At 53.0% G+C, this 15,585-nt stretch overlaps 1 long non-coding RNA gene across 1 annotated transcript; it reads right to left on the minus strand.

The window, feature by feature from the left end:
* Positions 1-11,523: 11,523 nt before the first annotated feature.
* LOC117072909 lies at positions 11,524-15,128 on the minus strand. The gene is made up of 3 exons (XR_004433006.1): positions 15,020-15,128; positions 12,700-12,816; positions 11,524-12,336 (listed from the first exon to the last, which is right to left on the minus strand). It is a non-coding gene; the product is annotated as an uncharacterized LOC117072909 (long non-coding RNA).
* Positions 15,129-15,585: the final 457 nt, after the last annotated feature.

Consider the following 15,585-nt stretch of genomic DNA (forward strand, 5'->3'; position numbering starts at 1 on the left):
CTGCTTCCTGTCGCAGGTGGAGGACAGGCTGGAGTGGGGACCCAACCAGAGTCCCTCGGAGGGGACGGCAAGCCCCTTACCACGCTTCTGGGCCCCCAGTCCCGCCTTCCTCTGAGCGCTGCAGGCAAAGGAGTCTCAGGCCTGGCCAACCAGGGCACCTATGGCATCTGCCCAGGGTTCTGGGAAGCCTGTTTTCTCGGCTCAGGTGTTTTCTCGGCTCAGGTGGGACTCGGGAGCAAGGGCAGGGAGGTCTGTGCATCTTCTGGGTGTCATCCTTACCACCGCGTGCCTGGGGATTTAGGCAGCCGCCCAGTGGCCTCTTGCTGTGGAGCGAGGGGGCAGCTTCCCGGACCATCTCTCACCCCCACTTCTGGGTCCCGCACTGACCACCGGGGAGGCCCCTCCTTGCTGAGGCCCACGCGGCCATCTGGGGTGGCCAGACACAGTGATGCCTGCAACCTGGCTGCAGAAACAGGTGCCAAGAAATAGCAGCAGTAGAGACAATGTCCCATGTCCCCAGGATGTTTGCAGAAAGACTCCCCCCGGGGATGGGAAAGGTGCTTCCCTTGTCCCAGCCCACATTCTGTACTTGGGGTTCTGGGATGCACTGGGAGCCTCCAGAGAAGCTGTGGGTGTCTCCGCAGGACGCTTTACGTTACTCATGGTGTCGCTGCTCTAACCCAACTGCATTCTTTCCATAGTAGGTTTTTGTTACTAATCACACACTTTTATTATCTTTTTAATTTTTTAATTTGTATTTATGTATTTTTTTATTTTGATACAGAGTCTCGCTCTGTCGCCCAGGCTGGAGTGCAGTGGCACGATCTCAGCTCACTGCAAGCTCCGCCTCCCGGGTTCACGCCATTCTTCTGCCTCAGCCTCCCCAGTAGCTGGGACTGCAGGTGCCCACCGCCATGCCCAGCTAATTTTTTTGTATTTTTTTAAATAGAGACGGGATTTCGCCGTGTTAGCCAGGATGGTCTTGATCTCCTGACCTCGTGATCTACCCGCCTTGGCCTCCCAAAGTGCTGGGATTATAGGCGTGAGTCACTGCGTCCGGCCGTATTTATTTTTGAGACGGAGTCTCACTCTGTCGTCCAGGCTGGAGTGCAGTGGCACCATCTCAGCTCACTGCAGCCTCCGCCTCCCAGGTTCAAGTTCCTGCTTTAGCCCCCCAAGTAGCTGGGATCACAGGTGCCCACCACCACGTATGGTTAGTTTTTGTTGTTGTTGTTGTTGTTGTTTTGAGATGGAATCTCACTCTGTTGCCAGGCTGGAGTGCAGTGGTGCAATCTTGGCTCCCTGCAAGCTCTGCCTCCCAGGTTCAAACAATTCTCCTGCCTCAGCCTCCTGAGTAGCTGGGACTACAGGTGCCTGCCGTCACGCCCGGCTATTTTTTTTTTTTTATTGTATTTTTAATGGAGATGGTGTTTCACTGTGTTAGCCAGGATGGTCTCGATCTCCTGACCTCATGATCCGCCTTTCTCGGCCTCCCAAAGTGCTGGGATTACAGGCATGAGCCACCGTACACAGCCAACTTTTGTATTTTTAATAGAGACGGGGTTTTGCCATGTTGACTGGGCTGGTCTTGAACTGCTGGCCTCAAATGATCCACCTGCCTCAGCCTCCCAAAGTGCTGGGATTACAGGCGTGAGCCACCGCACCAGCTAATTTTTGTATTTTTAGTAGAGACGGTTTCACCATTTTGGCCAGGCTGGTTTCGAACCCCTGACCTTAGGTGATCTGCCCACCTCGGCTTCCCAAAGTGCTGGGATTACAGGCATGAGCCACCACGCCCAGCCTAATTTTTAAAATTTTGAATTATTTATTTGTTTGTTTTATGAGATAGCATCTCACTCTGTCACCCAGACTGGAGTTCACTGGTGCAATCACAGTTCAACTGCAGCCTTCACCTCCCAGGCTCAAGTGATCCTCCCACCTCAGCCTCCTGAGTAGCTGGGACCAAGGGCTGGTGCTACCACACCCAGCTAATTTCCCTTGTTTTTTTTGTAGAGAGAGAGTATTACCCTGTTGCCTAGGCTGGCCTTGAACTCCTGGGCTCAAGTGATCCTCCCACCTCATCCTCTCAAAGTGTTGGGATTACACGCATGAGCCACTGTGCCCAGCCCAAAGTTTACTTTTTATTGTGGTAAAGTATACATCATGTAGAATTTACCATTTTAACCATTTTTTTTCTAACTTGAAAAAAATCTTTTTTCAGAGATAGGGTCTTGCTATGTTGATCAGGCTGGTCTTAAAATCCTGGCCTCAAGCAATCCTCCTGCCTCAGCCTCCCAAAGTGCTAGGATCACAGGTGTGATTCGGTGATTAGGCTGGGCACGGTGGCCACCACACGAGGCCAATTTAACCATTTTAAGTGTACAGTTCGGGGGCGTTAAGTACATTCACGTTGTTGTACAAACATGGCCACCATCCATCTCCAGAAACTGTTCATCATTTAGTAGTTCCTTTTATAAAAAATGTTAAGTTCTGGCTGGGCAAGTTGGCTCATGCCTGTAATCCCAGCACTTTGGGAGGCTGAGGTGGATAGATCACCTGAGGTCGGGAGTTCAAGACCAGCCTGATCAACATGGAGAAACCCTGTCTCTACTAAAAATACAAAATTAGCCGGGCATGGTGGCGCATGCCTGTAATCCCAGCCCTTTGGGAGGCCGAGGTGGGCAGATCACCTGAGGTCAGGAGTTCGAGACCAGCCTGACCAACATGGAGAAACCCCATCTCCACTAAAAATACAAAATTAGCCGGGTGTGGTGATGCATGCCTGTAGTCCCAGCTACTCGGGAGGCTGAGGCAGGAGAATCGCTTGAACCCAGGAGGCGGAGGTTGCAGTGAGCCGAGATCACACCATTGCACTCTAGCCTGGGAAACAAGAGGGAAACTCTGTCTCAGAAAAAAAAACACAAAACAAAACAAAAAAAGTGTGTGTGTGTGTGTGTGTGTTTTGAAACAGGATCTCATTCTGCCACCCAAGCTGGCGTGCATTGGCATGATCCTGGCTCACTGCAGCCCGGACCTCCTGGGCTCAAGTGATCCTCCTGCCTCAGCCTCCCAAGTAGCTGGGACTACAGGCATGCACCATCGTGCCCAGCTAATTTTTATATATTTGTTTTGTTTTGTTTTGAGACAGAGTCGTGCTCTGTTGCCCAGGCTGGAGTGCAGTGGCGCGATCTCGGCTCACCGCAAGCTCTGCCTCCCGTGTTCACACCATTCTCCTGCCTCAACCTCCCGAGTAGCTGGAACTACAGGCGCCCGCCACCACGCCTGGCTAATTTTTTTGTATTTTTAGTAGAGACGGGGTTTCACCATGGTCTCGATCTCCTGACCTCGTGATCCGCCCGCCTCGGCCTCCCAAAGAGCTGGGATTACAGGCGTGAGCCACTGTGCCTGGCCTTGAAGAAAACGTGTGTAACTTTCTTTATAACTTTAGAGTGGGAAACGGTTTCTCTAATCATGATTAAACATCTAAATACCATAAAGCAGATTCGAGGCAAAAATCCTCACAAGTCAAGTCACAACACGAAGCGCACACTAGGAAAAATACCTGCGGCTCAGATCTACCAGGCGAAGGGATCCTAAATGTGTGTGCAAGAGCACAACCAAAAACAGAAGGCAAAGGACGTGAACAGATCATCCGCAGAAAAAGAAATCCACAGAACAAACACGTGGAAAGGTGTTCGTCATCGGAGAAATGCGCATCAGAGAAAGACACTGCAGTTCTGCTTCTCATCCAGGGGAATCGCCAAATCAGACCTCCTGCCCCATTGGCACAGCTCAGGGAGAGCCCCCCGACACACTGCTGGTGGAGGGGCCAGGCAGCGGAGCCCCAGGGCAGGGGCCTGGCCACTCTGTCCATGAGATCATGGCCCCAATTTGTGCTAGAACCCAGATATCCCACTACTTCTTTCTCCTTCTCCTTCTCCTCCTCCTCCTTCTCCTCCTCCTTCCTCTTCATCTTCTTCCTCTTCTTCCTCCTCTTCCTCCTTTTTATTCTTTCTCCTCCTCCTCCCCCTCCTCCTCCTTATTCTTCCTCCTCTTTTTCCTCTTCCTCCTATTTTTCTTCTTTCTCCTCCCCCTTCTTCTTCTCCTGCTCCTCCCCTCCCCTCTCCTCCTCCTCCTGTCACTCTTCCTCCCCCTCCTTCTCCTCCTCCTCCTTCTTCTCCTCCTCCTCCTTCCTCTTCATCTTCTTCCTCTTCTTCCTCCTCTTCCTCCTTTTTATTCTTTCTCCTCCTCCTCCTTCCCCTCCTCCTCCCACTCTTCCTCCCCCTCCTTCTCCTCTTCTTCCTCCTCCTTCTTCTTTTTTCTTTTGAGACAAAGTCTCTCTCTTCTGCTCAGGCTGGAGTACAGTAGTGCAATCCTAGCTCACTGCAGTCTTGAACTTCCAGGCTCAAGTGATCCTCTCGCCTCAGCCTCCTGAGTAGCTGGGACCACCGGTGTGTGCCACCACATCCAGCTAATTTTTATATTTTTTTGTAAAGACAGGGTCTCCCTATGTTGCCCAGGCTGGTCTTGAACTCCTGGGCTCAAACAATCTTCCTGCCTTGGCCTCCCAAAGTGCTGGGATTACAGGTATGAGCTACAGCACTCAGCCTCAGAAATCCCGTTTCTAAAACTTGTGCCATTGATCTGCTTGTTCATATGTGAAAGGGACAGGTGCAAGGATCATTGCAGTGACATCGACGGTCATTGTGATCGACTGAAAACAGCCAAGTTGCCATTGTTGAGGGACTAGCTAAGTCACTTAGCTCAGCCACATAGTGGAATACTATGCAGCTATGAAAAAGAAAGCAGAAGACCTCTGCATGCTGATTTGGAAGGTTTTCCGGGGTACATTGTTAATGAAAAAGCAAGGTGCAGAACTGGTGTATAATATGCTACCTTGAGGGTAAGAAAGGGCAGGAGAGAAAAATGTAGATTCGTGTTTGCACCAGTACAAGGAAGACTGGACAGATAAAGAAGAAGCTAACAGAGGCCAGGCACGGTGGCTCACACCTGTAATCCCAGCACTTTGAGAGGCCAAGGCAGGAGGATTGCTCAGGGCTAGGAGTTCAAGACCAAACTAGGCAACGTGGCAAGACCTCATATCTACAAAAAATTTTAAAATTAGCCAGACATAGTGGCACGTGCTTGTAGTCCTAGCTGCTTGGGAGGCTGAGGTGTGAGGATGGCTTGAGCCCAGGAGTTCAAGACCAGCCTGGGCAACAGAGCAAGACCCTGTCTCTACAAAATATGAAATAGCTAGGCTCATGCCTGTAATCCCAGCACTTTGGAAGACTGAGGCAGGCAGATCACTTGAGCTCAGGTGTTCGAGACCAGCCTGGCCAACATGGTGAAACCCTGTCTCTACTAAAAGTATAAAAAACTAGCCAGGCGTCGTGGAGGGCACCTGTAATCCCAGCTAATTAGGAGGCTGAGGCAGGAGAGTTGCTTGAACCCAGGAGAAGGAGGTTGCAGTGAGCCGAAATTGCACCACTGCACTCCAGCCTGGGCGATAGAGTAAGACTCAGTCTCAAAAAAAATAATTAGCAGGGCGCTATGGTGTGCCCCTGTAGTCCCAACTACTCAAGAGGCTAAGGTGGGAGGATCACTTGAATCCAGGACTTTGAGGCTGCAGTGAGCTAAAATTGTGCCATTACACTCCAGCCTGGGTTACAGAGCAAGACTCTATCTCTAAAAAATAAAAAGAAAAGAAGCCAGTAGAAACAGGTGCCTTTGGTAGGGTGGACAGGGCAGGGTGAGAAACTAGACTTCTCTGGAAAACCCGTTTTATGTCCTTTTGGCTGCCGTCAGGCCACGTATTCAAAATTATACAACTAAACGTAAAGTGAAATAGAGGAAAGAACGCTTGCCTCATGGAGTGGTTGTGTGGGTTCAAGTTCGAAGGGGCTGTGCAGACCTTTGCCCTGTGCCTTGGTGAATGTCCCTATTACGGCTTTATGGCAGAGGTGGCCTTGGTTACGCCCAGATAGGCTGTCCCTGTTTGCCCTGGGAAAAGCTGTGTGACAGCCGGGGCTCTGGGACCAGGGTACAGAGCAAGGCCTGCCCTGGGACCCCAGCGGCGCAGAGCTGGTTCTTGCAGGGAGATGAGTCCAATTGTACTGTGAGCCTGGGACGCCCTGGGACGGGTGGGATCCCTCCTACCCTTGCTTCTTCCTGAGAGTTGGAGGTATGGAGGGTAAGCCGGGTGGCCCTGGCTGAGGTCGGGGAAAGGGAGGGACACGGAGACCACCAGGATCAATTCTACTGCAGGGAGAAGACAGGCAGGAGCCCTGAGCATGGAGGGTGGGAGGTGGTCCCAGCAGTTCTACCCTCAGGATGCCCACAGACTCTTCCCCAGGGACTCAGACCCCAGAAAAGTGAAGACTGCAGCCTGAAACAGGCTGGACTTCAGGGCCCCCAGCTGCATCCCACCTCCAGCTCGGGAAGTTCAGCATGGCTCCCTGGGAGCTGAAGGGGGCCCAGTGTCTGCACCCCACGCCTCGGGAAGGGACAGCCTCTGCAGGCGGGTGCTTGCTGACCGCCACACACATGATGCACACTTCCTGCATGACGGCAGGGCTCAGCGGCACCCGTCCATCTCCAGTACTCCCTGCCCCCGTGAGGAGGAGGGGGGATATGACTGCCTCGGCAGAGGCAGGGCCGCACCTCGACCTGATCCGCCTGCACGCTCAGGGCTGTCCTGGGCCCGGCTGGGTCAGTGCTGTGCCCTTGGAAGGCTCTACCTGAGCAGAGGCCCTCCCAGGAGTGTGGGGGCCCCCAGCTGGGTCCCAGCATTCAGGCTTCTCCCAGGAAGCCGTGGTGGGCCGGGGCCGTCGGGATGGCCAGGGACCTCTGCCTGTCGGGGGAGCAGAGGGAAAAGGGGTGCCTGTGCCTGTCAAATCTGGGAGAGGCGCAAAGTGCCCCAGAGAGGGAGGAGAGGGGATCTGACTTGCCAATGCTCCACCATTTGTCCAGCCTCACGGCCTAGGGGCATGGTCACCACCCTAAGCCTGCTCCTCATCCCTAAAATAGGAACAGGATCAACTTGAGGGCCAGACATGGGGAAGTACTTTGTAAACTGCAAAGCGTTCTCAAATGAAAAGACTGGCAGGGCGCAATGGCTCACGCCCAGGACTTTAGGGGGCCAAGGTGGGCAGATCACCTGAAGTCAGGAGTTCGAGACCAGCCTGGCCAACATAGTGAAACCCCAACTCTACTAAAAATACAAAGATTAGCCAGGCGTGGTGGTGCGCACCCCTGTAGTCCCAGCTACTCAGGAGACTGGGGTGAGAGGATCACGGGAGCACATGAAGTCAAGGCTACAGCAAGCTACGATGGCACCATTGCACTCCAGCCTGGGCGCCAGAATGAGACCCCGTCTCCAAAAAAACAACAAAACTCAAACCAAACAAAAACACAGTAGTTCCCACCCAGTGGTGACCTGGTCTCTGGGGGCCCCTTGACCTGGACAGCTTCCTGTATCCTTGGTTGTCATACCGGTGGTGACGGAGGTGACCAAGGTTCTCTCCCAGAGCAAACCCCAGTCAGGATTCTCTGGCTCTGTCTTTGCTTTTTTTTTTTTTTTTTTGAGACAGAGTCTCACTCTTTTCGCCCAGGCTGGAGTACAGTGGCATGATCTCGGCTCACGGCAACCTCCGTCTCCCGGGTTCAAGCGATTCTCCTGCCTCAGCCTCCTGAGTAGCTGGGATCACAGGCACTCAACAGCACACCCAGCTAGCCCAGCCATTTTTTTTTTTTTTTTTTGTATTTTTAGTAGAGACGGGGTTTTACCATGTTGGTCAGGCTGGTCTCCAACTCCTGACCTCAGGTGATCTACCCACCTCAGCCTCCCAAAGTGCTGGGATTACAGGCGTGAGCCACCGCACCTGGCCTAATTTTTTTTTTTTTTTTTTTGAGACGGACTCTCGCTCTGTCGCCCTGGCTGGAGTGCAGTGGCGCGATCTCCACTCACTGCAGGCTCCACTTCCCAGGTTCATGCCATTCTCCTGCCTCAGCCTCCCGTGTAGCTGGGACTACACCACCACGCCCGGCTAATTTTTGTATTTTTAGTAGAGATGGGGTTTCACCGTGTTAGCCAGGATGGTCTCCATCTCCTGACCTTGTGATCCACCCGTCTTGGCCTCCCAAAGTGCTGGGATTACAGGCGTGAGCCACCGCACCTGGCCTAATTTTTTTAAATTTTAAATTTTGTGTTGAGAAAGACAGGGTCTCACTCTATTGCCCAGGCTAGAGTGCAGCAGCATGATCATCACTCACTGCAGCCTTCACCTCCTGGGCTCGAGCGATCCTCCCACCTCTGCCTCCCAAAGGGCTGGGATCACAGGCATGAGCCACGGCTCACGGCTGCCTCCCCATCTTTCACAGGCATCACTGAATGATGTTTTATTTTTCTCTAACAGGGAGTTGCTGCTAGTGTGGAGTAAGCGGGGGCCGGGGAGGCTGGTCAACACCTCCATGCAACAGGACAGACCCAGAGCAAAGATGCTTCCATCCTTCCATCCCACAGACTGGGGTTGGGACACCTGTTCTGGGGAAGCCCAAGTCCCTCTATGACAGCCTTTCCCTCATGCTCAGACAACAGCAAGAAGCAAGTGAAGAGCTGCCGAGGTTGAGTTGCTTTTGGGTGCCAGTCACTGGGTCAGGTATTCAACATTCCTTCATTAAACTCTTCCGAAGGGCCTGGCCAGACGGCCGATATGGTTCGGCGGTGTCCCCACCCAAATCTCATCCTGAATTGTAGCTCCCATAATTTCCCCATGTTGTGGGAGGGACCCCGTGGGAGGTAATTGAATCATGGGCGTGTTTTCCCCCACACTGTTCTCATGGGAGTGAATAAGTCTCATGACGTCTGATGGTTTTATCAGGAGAAACCCCTTGTGCCTGAGTCTCATTCTCTCTCCTGTCTGCCACCCCGTGAGATGTGCCTTTTGCCTTCCTCCATGATTGTGAGGTCTCCCCAGACACGTGAAACGGTGAGTTTGTTAAACCTCTTTTTCTTTATAAATTATCCAGACTTGAGTATGTCTTTTTTTTTTTTTTTTCTGAGACGGAGTCTTGCTCTGTTGCCCAGGCTGGAGTGCAGTGGCACAATCTCGGCTCACTGCAACCTCCGCCTCCCAGGTTCAAGCGATTCTCCTGCCTCAGCCTTCTGAGTAGCTCGGACTACAGGCATGCACCACCATGCACAGCTGATTTTTGTATTTTAGTAGAGAGAGGGCTTCACCATATTGGCCAGGCTGGTCTCGAATTCCTGACCTCAAGTGATCCACCTGCCTCGGCCTCCCAAAGTGCTGGGATTACAGGCGTGAGCCATCGTGCCCAACCGGGGTACGGTACGTCTTTAACAGCAGCGTGAGAATGGACTAATGCAACAGTTTTGTGGTCTCCCAGGAGGACCAGAGAGCCAGGACCATGGCCCGTAGACGTGTGTGCAGGTGAAATCAGGCTTGTCCTAGGATTGTTCATAATGGCCCCAGACTGAAACCACCCAGGTGTCCACCACCTGGGAGACATGCCTCATTCCTGGATGTTTGCGGTCCACAGCCCGGGCGACAGCCAAGTCACCTTGCATGATGTCACATGTGGCATTTTCCAGAGAGAGCTGTAGCAATCTCTCCTGTCCCCATGTTTTCGTTACGGTGACTTCACCACTCTTCCAGCAAGAGGCTGAGTGGGGCCTCACCACTCTTCCAGCAAGAGGCTGAGTGGGGCCTCCTCCCCGTGAACCTGGGCGGACTTACGACAGCCTTGGCCAGCAGGGGACAATGGAGGTGATGTCATGGGACGTCCAGGGCTGGGTCATGAAAGGCAATTGTTTGGTTTTTCAAAACACCAACTGCATTAGTCAGAGGTCTCCAGAAAAACAGACGCAAGAGGACGTAGAGAGAGGGATGTGAGGAGACGTATTATGAGGAATTGCCTCACGCAGTCCGTCCGCAACCTGGAGATCTCAGAACACTGCTGGTAAAACTCACCTGTGCCCAAAGGCCTGGGAGCCAGGGGAGGCGATGGTGGAAATCCTAGTCTGAGGATGAAGGCCCGAGGGGGAACTGGAGAAAGTTCCAGATCCAGAGGCCCGAGAACCAGCAGCTCTCACGCCCAAGGGCAGGAGAAGGAGAGAGAGAGAATTCAGCCTTCGTCTGCCTTTTGTTCGAGTTGGACCCTCCGTGGATCGGATGGTGCCTGCTCTCACTGCGGAGGGGGGCGCCTCATTACTGGGTCCACTGATCTAGTGTTGGTGTCTTCCAGAGACACCCTCATGGACACACCAAGAAAGAATGTTTTAGGCTGGGTGCAATGGCTAGCGCCTGTAATCCCAGCACTTTGGGAGGCTGAGGCGGAAGGACAGCTTGAGCCTGGGAGGTCAAGACCAGGCTGGGCAACATAATGAGATCCCATCTCTAAAAAAGTATCAAAAAATTGGCCAGGCGCGGCGACTCATGCCTGTAATCCCAACACTTTGGGATGCCGAGGCGGGCGGATCATGAGGTCAGGAGATCGAGACCACCCTGGCTAACGCAGTGAAATCCGGTCTCTACGAAAAACACAAAAAATTAGCCGAGCATGGTGGCAGGTGCCTGTAATCCCAGCTACTTGGGAGGCTGAGGTGGGAGAATGGTGTGAACCCAGGAGGCAGAGCTTGCAGTGAGCCGAGATCGTGTCACTGCACTCCAGCCTGGGCAACAAAGCGACACTCCGTTTCAAAAAAGAAAAAAGGCCGGGCGCGGTGGCTCACGCCTGTAATCCCAGCACTTTGGGAGGCCGAGGCGGGCAGATCACAAGGTCAGGAGATCAAGACAACGGTGAAACCCTGTCTCTACTAAAAATACAAAAAAAAAAAAAAAATTAGCCGGGCGTGGTGGCGGGTGCCTGTAGTCCCAGCTACTCAGGAGGCTGAGGCAGGAGAATGGTGTGGACCCGGGAGGCGGAGCTTGCAGTGAGCTGAGATCCTGCCACTGCACTCCAGCCTGGGCGACAGAGCGAGACTCCGTCTCAAAAAAAAAAAGTATCAAAAAATGGCTGGGCGTGGTGGCTCATGCCTGTAATCCCAGCTTTTGGGAGGCTGATGCAGGCAGATCACTTGAAGTCAGGAGTTTAAGACCAGCTTGGCCAACATGGTGAAACCTACTCTACAAAGAATACACAAATTAGCCTGGCATGGTGGTGTGCACCTGTAACCCCAGCTACTCAGGAGGCTGAGGAGAATCACTTGAACCAGGGAGGCAGAGTTTGCAGTGAGCCGAGATCGTGCCAGTGCACTCCAATCTGGGCGATACAGCGAGACTCCATCTTAATAAAAAAAAAAAAGGTGTTCAAAAAATTAGCTGGGCATGGTGGTGCATGCCTGTGGTCCCAGCTACTCAAGAGGCCAAAGTGGGAGGATCACTTGAGCCCAGGAGATGGAGGCTGCAGTGAGCTATGATTGCATCACTGCACTCCAGCCTGGGCAACAGAGCAAGACCCTATCTCAAAAAAACAAAACAAAACTGTTATACTGTCTGTTTGGCATCCCTTAGCCCCGTCAAGCTGACATAAAATTAACCATGACAGCCAACACCAACTGGTGTCCTACAAGGCACTACTTGGAGTTAGTGTGGAACCCAGAGGCTAAGGACTTGGTCCCCCTGCACTGTCCTCACTTCAGCTGCCAGCCACAGAAGGGGTCCCCAGGTTACTAGATCGCCTCAGGGTGGGGGCTGGGGGCCTTTGCTCGGCTGAAGACAAATGCTGGGCTTCCCATGACCTCCCCACTCATTATCCAGTGCGATAATTTGCTATCACAGGACAACTCACGGGTTGTGACTTGTGATTAGAGTTTATTGTAAGGGGTATAACTCAGGACTAGCCATGTGGACTTACCGTATAAGGCAGGGAACTAGGACACGCAGGCACCCATGCCTTCTCCAGGAGCTTCGCCTACTGGCACAAGGAGATCACACTACTGCACTCCAGCCTTGGTGACAGAGTGAGACTCTCTCAAAAAAAAGAAAATAAATGAAATGAAAAGAAAAGAAAAGAGAAAAGAAACTCCCTGAGCCCTGAGCCCCATGGTTCTGAGTTCAGTATCCAGGTCTCACAAGGTACGCATGATTGGTTAAACCACTGGCCGTTGTGATTTAACCCTGTCTCCACCTCCCTCTCCCCGGAGTTCGAGAGTGGGTAGCTGGAGTGGAGTGAAGGTTCTAACTCAGTAATCACACGGCGACCGGGCACAGTGGCTCTCATCTGCAATCCCAGCACTTTGGGAGGCCTAGGCAGGAGGATTGCTTCAGGCCAGGAGTTCAAGACCAGCCAAGGCAACCTAGCAAGACTTCATCTCTACAAAAAAATTAAAAAAAAAAAAATTAGGGGCGGGACGTGGTGGCTCATACCTGTAATCCAAGCACTTTGGGAGGCCAAGGCGGGTAGATCTCCTGAGGTCAGGAGTTCGAGACCAGTCTGGTCAACATGGTGAAACCCCATATCTACTAAACATACAAAAATTAGCCAGGCATGGTGGCGGGCGCCTGTAATCCCGGCTACTCGGGAGGCTGAGGCAGGAGAATTGCTTGAACCCGGGTGGTGGAGGTTGCAGTGAGGTGAGATCACGCCATTGCACTCCAGCCTGGGCAACAAGAGCGAAACTCCATCTCAAAAACAAAACAAAACAAAACAAAACCAGGCAAGTGTGGTGGTGCATACCTGTAATCCCAGCTACTCGGGAGGTCGAGGCAGGAACGTGCTCTTCTTGGGCTGAGGAGTTCGAGGCTGCAGGGAGCCACGATTACACAGCCCGGGCGACAACACCAGACCCTGTCTCTATTTAAAATAAGAGCGATAATCATATGATTGGTTCCTCTGGGGACCAGCCCCTGTCCTGGAGCTATCTGGGACCCCACCCTAAGCCACCTCATTAGCAGAAACTCAGACAGGTGGCTTGTTATGACAAAAGACACTCCTGCCACTCAGGAAACTCCTGGTGCCAGGAACCCAGAACAAAAACCTTATCTATCTGTAAAGATACACATTTTTTTTTTTTTTTTTGAGACGAAGTCTCGCTCTGTCGCCCAGGCTGGAGTGCAGTGGCACAATCTTGGCTCACTGCAACCTCCGCCTCCCGGGTTCACACCATTCTCCTGCCTCAGCCTCCCCAGGAAAGTTCATGAGGTGATTTTTCTCCTTTCCAACATAACATATCGGCTCATTGCAGAAAATTTGAACAATCCCCTGTACAATCCCCAGCAGTGCTGGGGAGAGTCTGATGGTTTATGGGGACAGTGTGACACAAGATAAAAAAAGCAGGACTGCCCTGGATGGGGCCAGTGGGATAAGGTCCTGGCTCAGGCGCCTGCCCACCTCGCTCCTCCCAGCCTAGGAAGGGAGAGGGGAGCAGGAAGGGGGAGAGGGGCTGGAGCTCAGGTTCTTGGTCTCTGCCCTCCAGAGGAAGCGCTCTGCACCACAGAAGGGAGCCTCTCCACAGAACCTCTCTGTGACCTTCAGCTCTCCCAGCCCACGCCCTTGACCTCTGCCCTCCTCTCTCCATTACAGCTCACCAGTCACAAGGTGCCTCCGGAAGCTTCCATCGCCACAAAAACAAACAAACAAAGAGCCTAGGCCGGCAAGGTGGCTGACGCCTGTAATCCCCACACTTTGGGAGGCTGAGGCAGGCGCATTGCTGGAGCCCAGAAGTTCAAGACCAGCCCGGGCCACACAGCTAAACCCTGTCTCTACTTTTCATTTTAAATTTTTATATTTAGGCCGGCCACGGTGGCTCACGCCTGTCATTCCAGCACTTTGGGAGGCCGAGGTGGGCGGATCGCTTGAGGTCAGGAGTTCGAGACCAGCCTGGCCATCATGGTGAAACCCCGTCTCTACTAAAAATACAAAAATTAGCTGGGTGTGGTGGCACGCACCTGTAATCCCAGCTGCTTGGGAGGCTGAGGCAGAAGAAACGTTTGAACCTGGGAGGCAGAGGTTGCAGTGAGCCGAGCATCACTGCACTCCAGCCTGGGCGATAAGAGCAGGACTCCACCTCAAAAAAAAAAAAAAAAAAAAAAAAACTAAACGCCCCTCCAGGGCCTCAGCCTCTCCAGGGAGACAGTTGGAATGTGGGTGAGGAGCTGGCTGGGCCTGGGTGAGTCCCTGCTCCTCAGTTCCTTCCCACCATTGCACTGGTACTCAAACTTCATTCCCCAGAACCCAGGGGGTTCCGTGTCACTGAGCCCAGCAGGGGTTCCAGGCCCCTCCCCACACTCCAAGGGTACCCCACACGTCAATCCTTCCTGCACTTCGTGACTGACAAGAATATTCTGCATCGTCGTGATTTGTCTTTCTTTTCAGGAGACAGGATCTCACTCTGCTGCCCAGGCTGGAGTGCATGGTGCAGCCTCAGCTCACTGCAACCTCGACCTTCCAGGCTTAAGCAATCCGCCCACCTCAGCCCCCCTAGTAGCGGGGACTAGAGGTGCACACCACCCCACCCAGCTAATTTTTGTATTATTATTATTATTATTTGGCAGAGATAGGGTTTTGCCATGTTGCCCAGGCTGGTCTCAAACTCCTGGGCTCAAGGAATCCTCCTGCCTCGGCCTCCCAAAGTGCTGGGATGACAGACGTGAGCCACTGTGCCTGGCGTTCATGACTTTTCAAAGATGGGGAAACCACAGCCAGAAAACTTTTCTAAACCACAGTTAGAAAAAGGCTGAGTGCATTTATTTCCGCTCCCAGAGCCCAAAGGTCGGCAGCCTGAACTCAGCCATGGGCCTGGTCAAACGCAGTGGCAAGCTTGGATCCTGGAGTGGTGGAAGATCCCCGTGGGGGCTTTCCGAGTGGGGGCTGCCGAATCCCAGGACATCAGAGCAGCTTGCCTCTCACTGAACAGGAAGGGAAACTGAGGCTTAGAGAAGGGGTGCCCTGCTGAGAAAAGCACAGGTGCCAGATAGGACCACAGTGTCTCCCAGCCCAGCCAGTTCTTTGCCCAGCACATCCAAGCCTGGGAGGACGTCCTGTCACCAGCACTGACCTTTCCTCCTGGCAGTGAATCTGAGAGCAGCCATCTGCAGCCCAGGGCAGCCTTCTTTCTTTTCTTTTTTTTTTTTTTTTTTTTGAGACGGAGTTTTCCTGTGTCGCCCAGGCTGGAGTGCAGTGGCGCGATCTCAGCTCATTGCAACCTCCGCTTCCCAGGTTCAAGCGATTCCCCTGCCTCAGCCTCCGGAGTGGTTGAGACTACAGGTGCACGCCACCATGCCTGACTAATTTTTTTGTGTGTATTTTAGTAGAGACGGGGTTTCACCACGTTGGCCAGGATGGTCTTGATTTCCTGACCTCGTGATCCCAGGGCCGCTTTCTATGCTGCATTTTCCTGGACATCTGGGATGTCAGGGGTGAGAAACGGAAGGACTCAGGTCTCTCGGGGTCAGAGGCCTCAGGCCCCCTCCCTGCGCTGCAGTCTTCCTGCTCCCGCCTCCCAGCTCCCGGTGACGGGGACTCATTTCCTCATGAGCCGGCCGTTCTATTTTCAGACAATTGTTGGAAAGCGCTTCCCAGTCTCCAGCCAGAAGCTGCGCCCCCACCCCCCCCCTCGAACTC

Source organism: Trachypithecus francoisi, unplaced genomic scaffold (assembly GCF_009764315.1).
Source record: "Trachypithecus francoisi isolate TF-2019V2 unplaced genomic scaffold, Tfra_2.0 Lachesis_group4, whole genome shotgun sequence".
NCBI lineage: Eukaryota > Metazoa > Chordata > Mammalia > Primates > Cercopithecidae > Trachypithecus > Trachypithecus francoisi.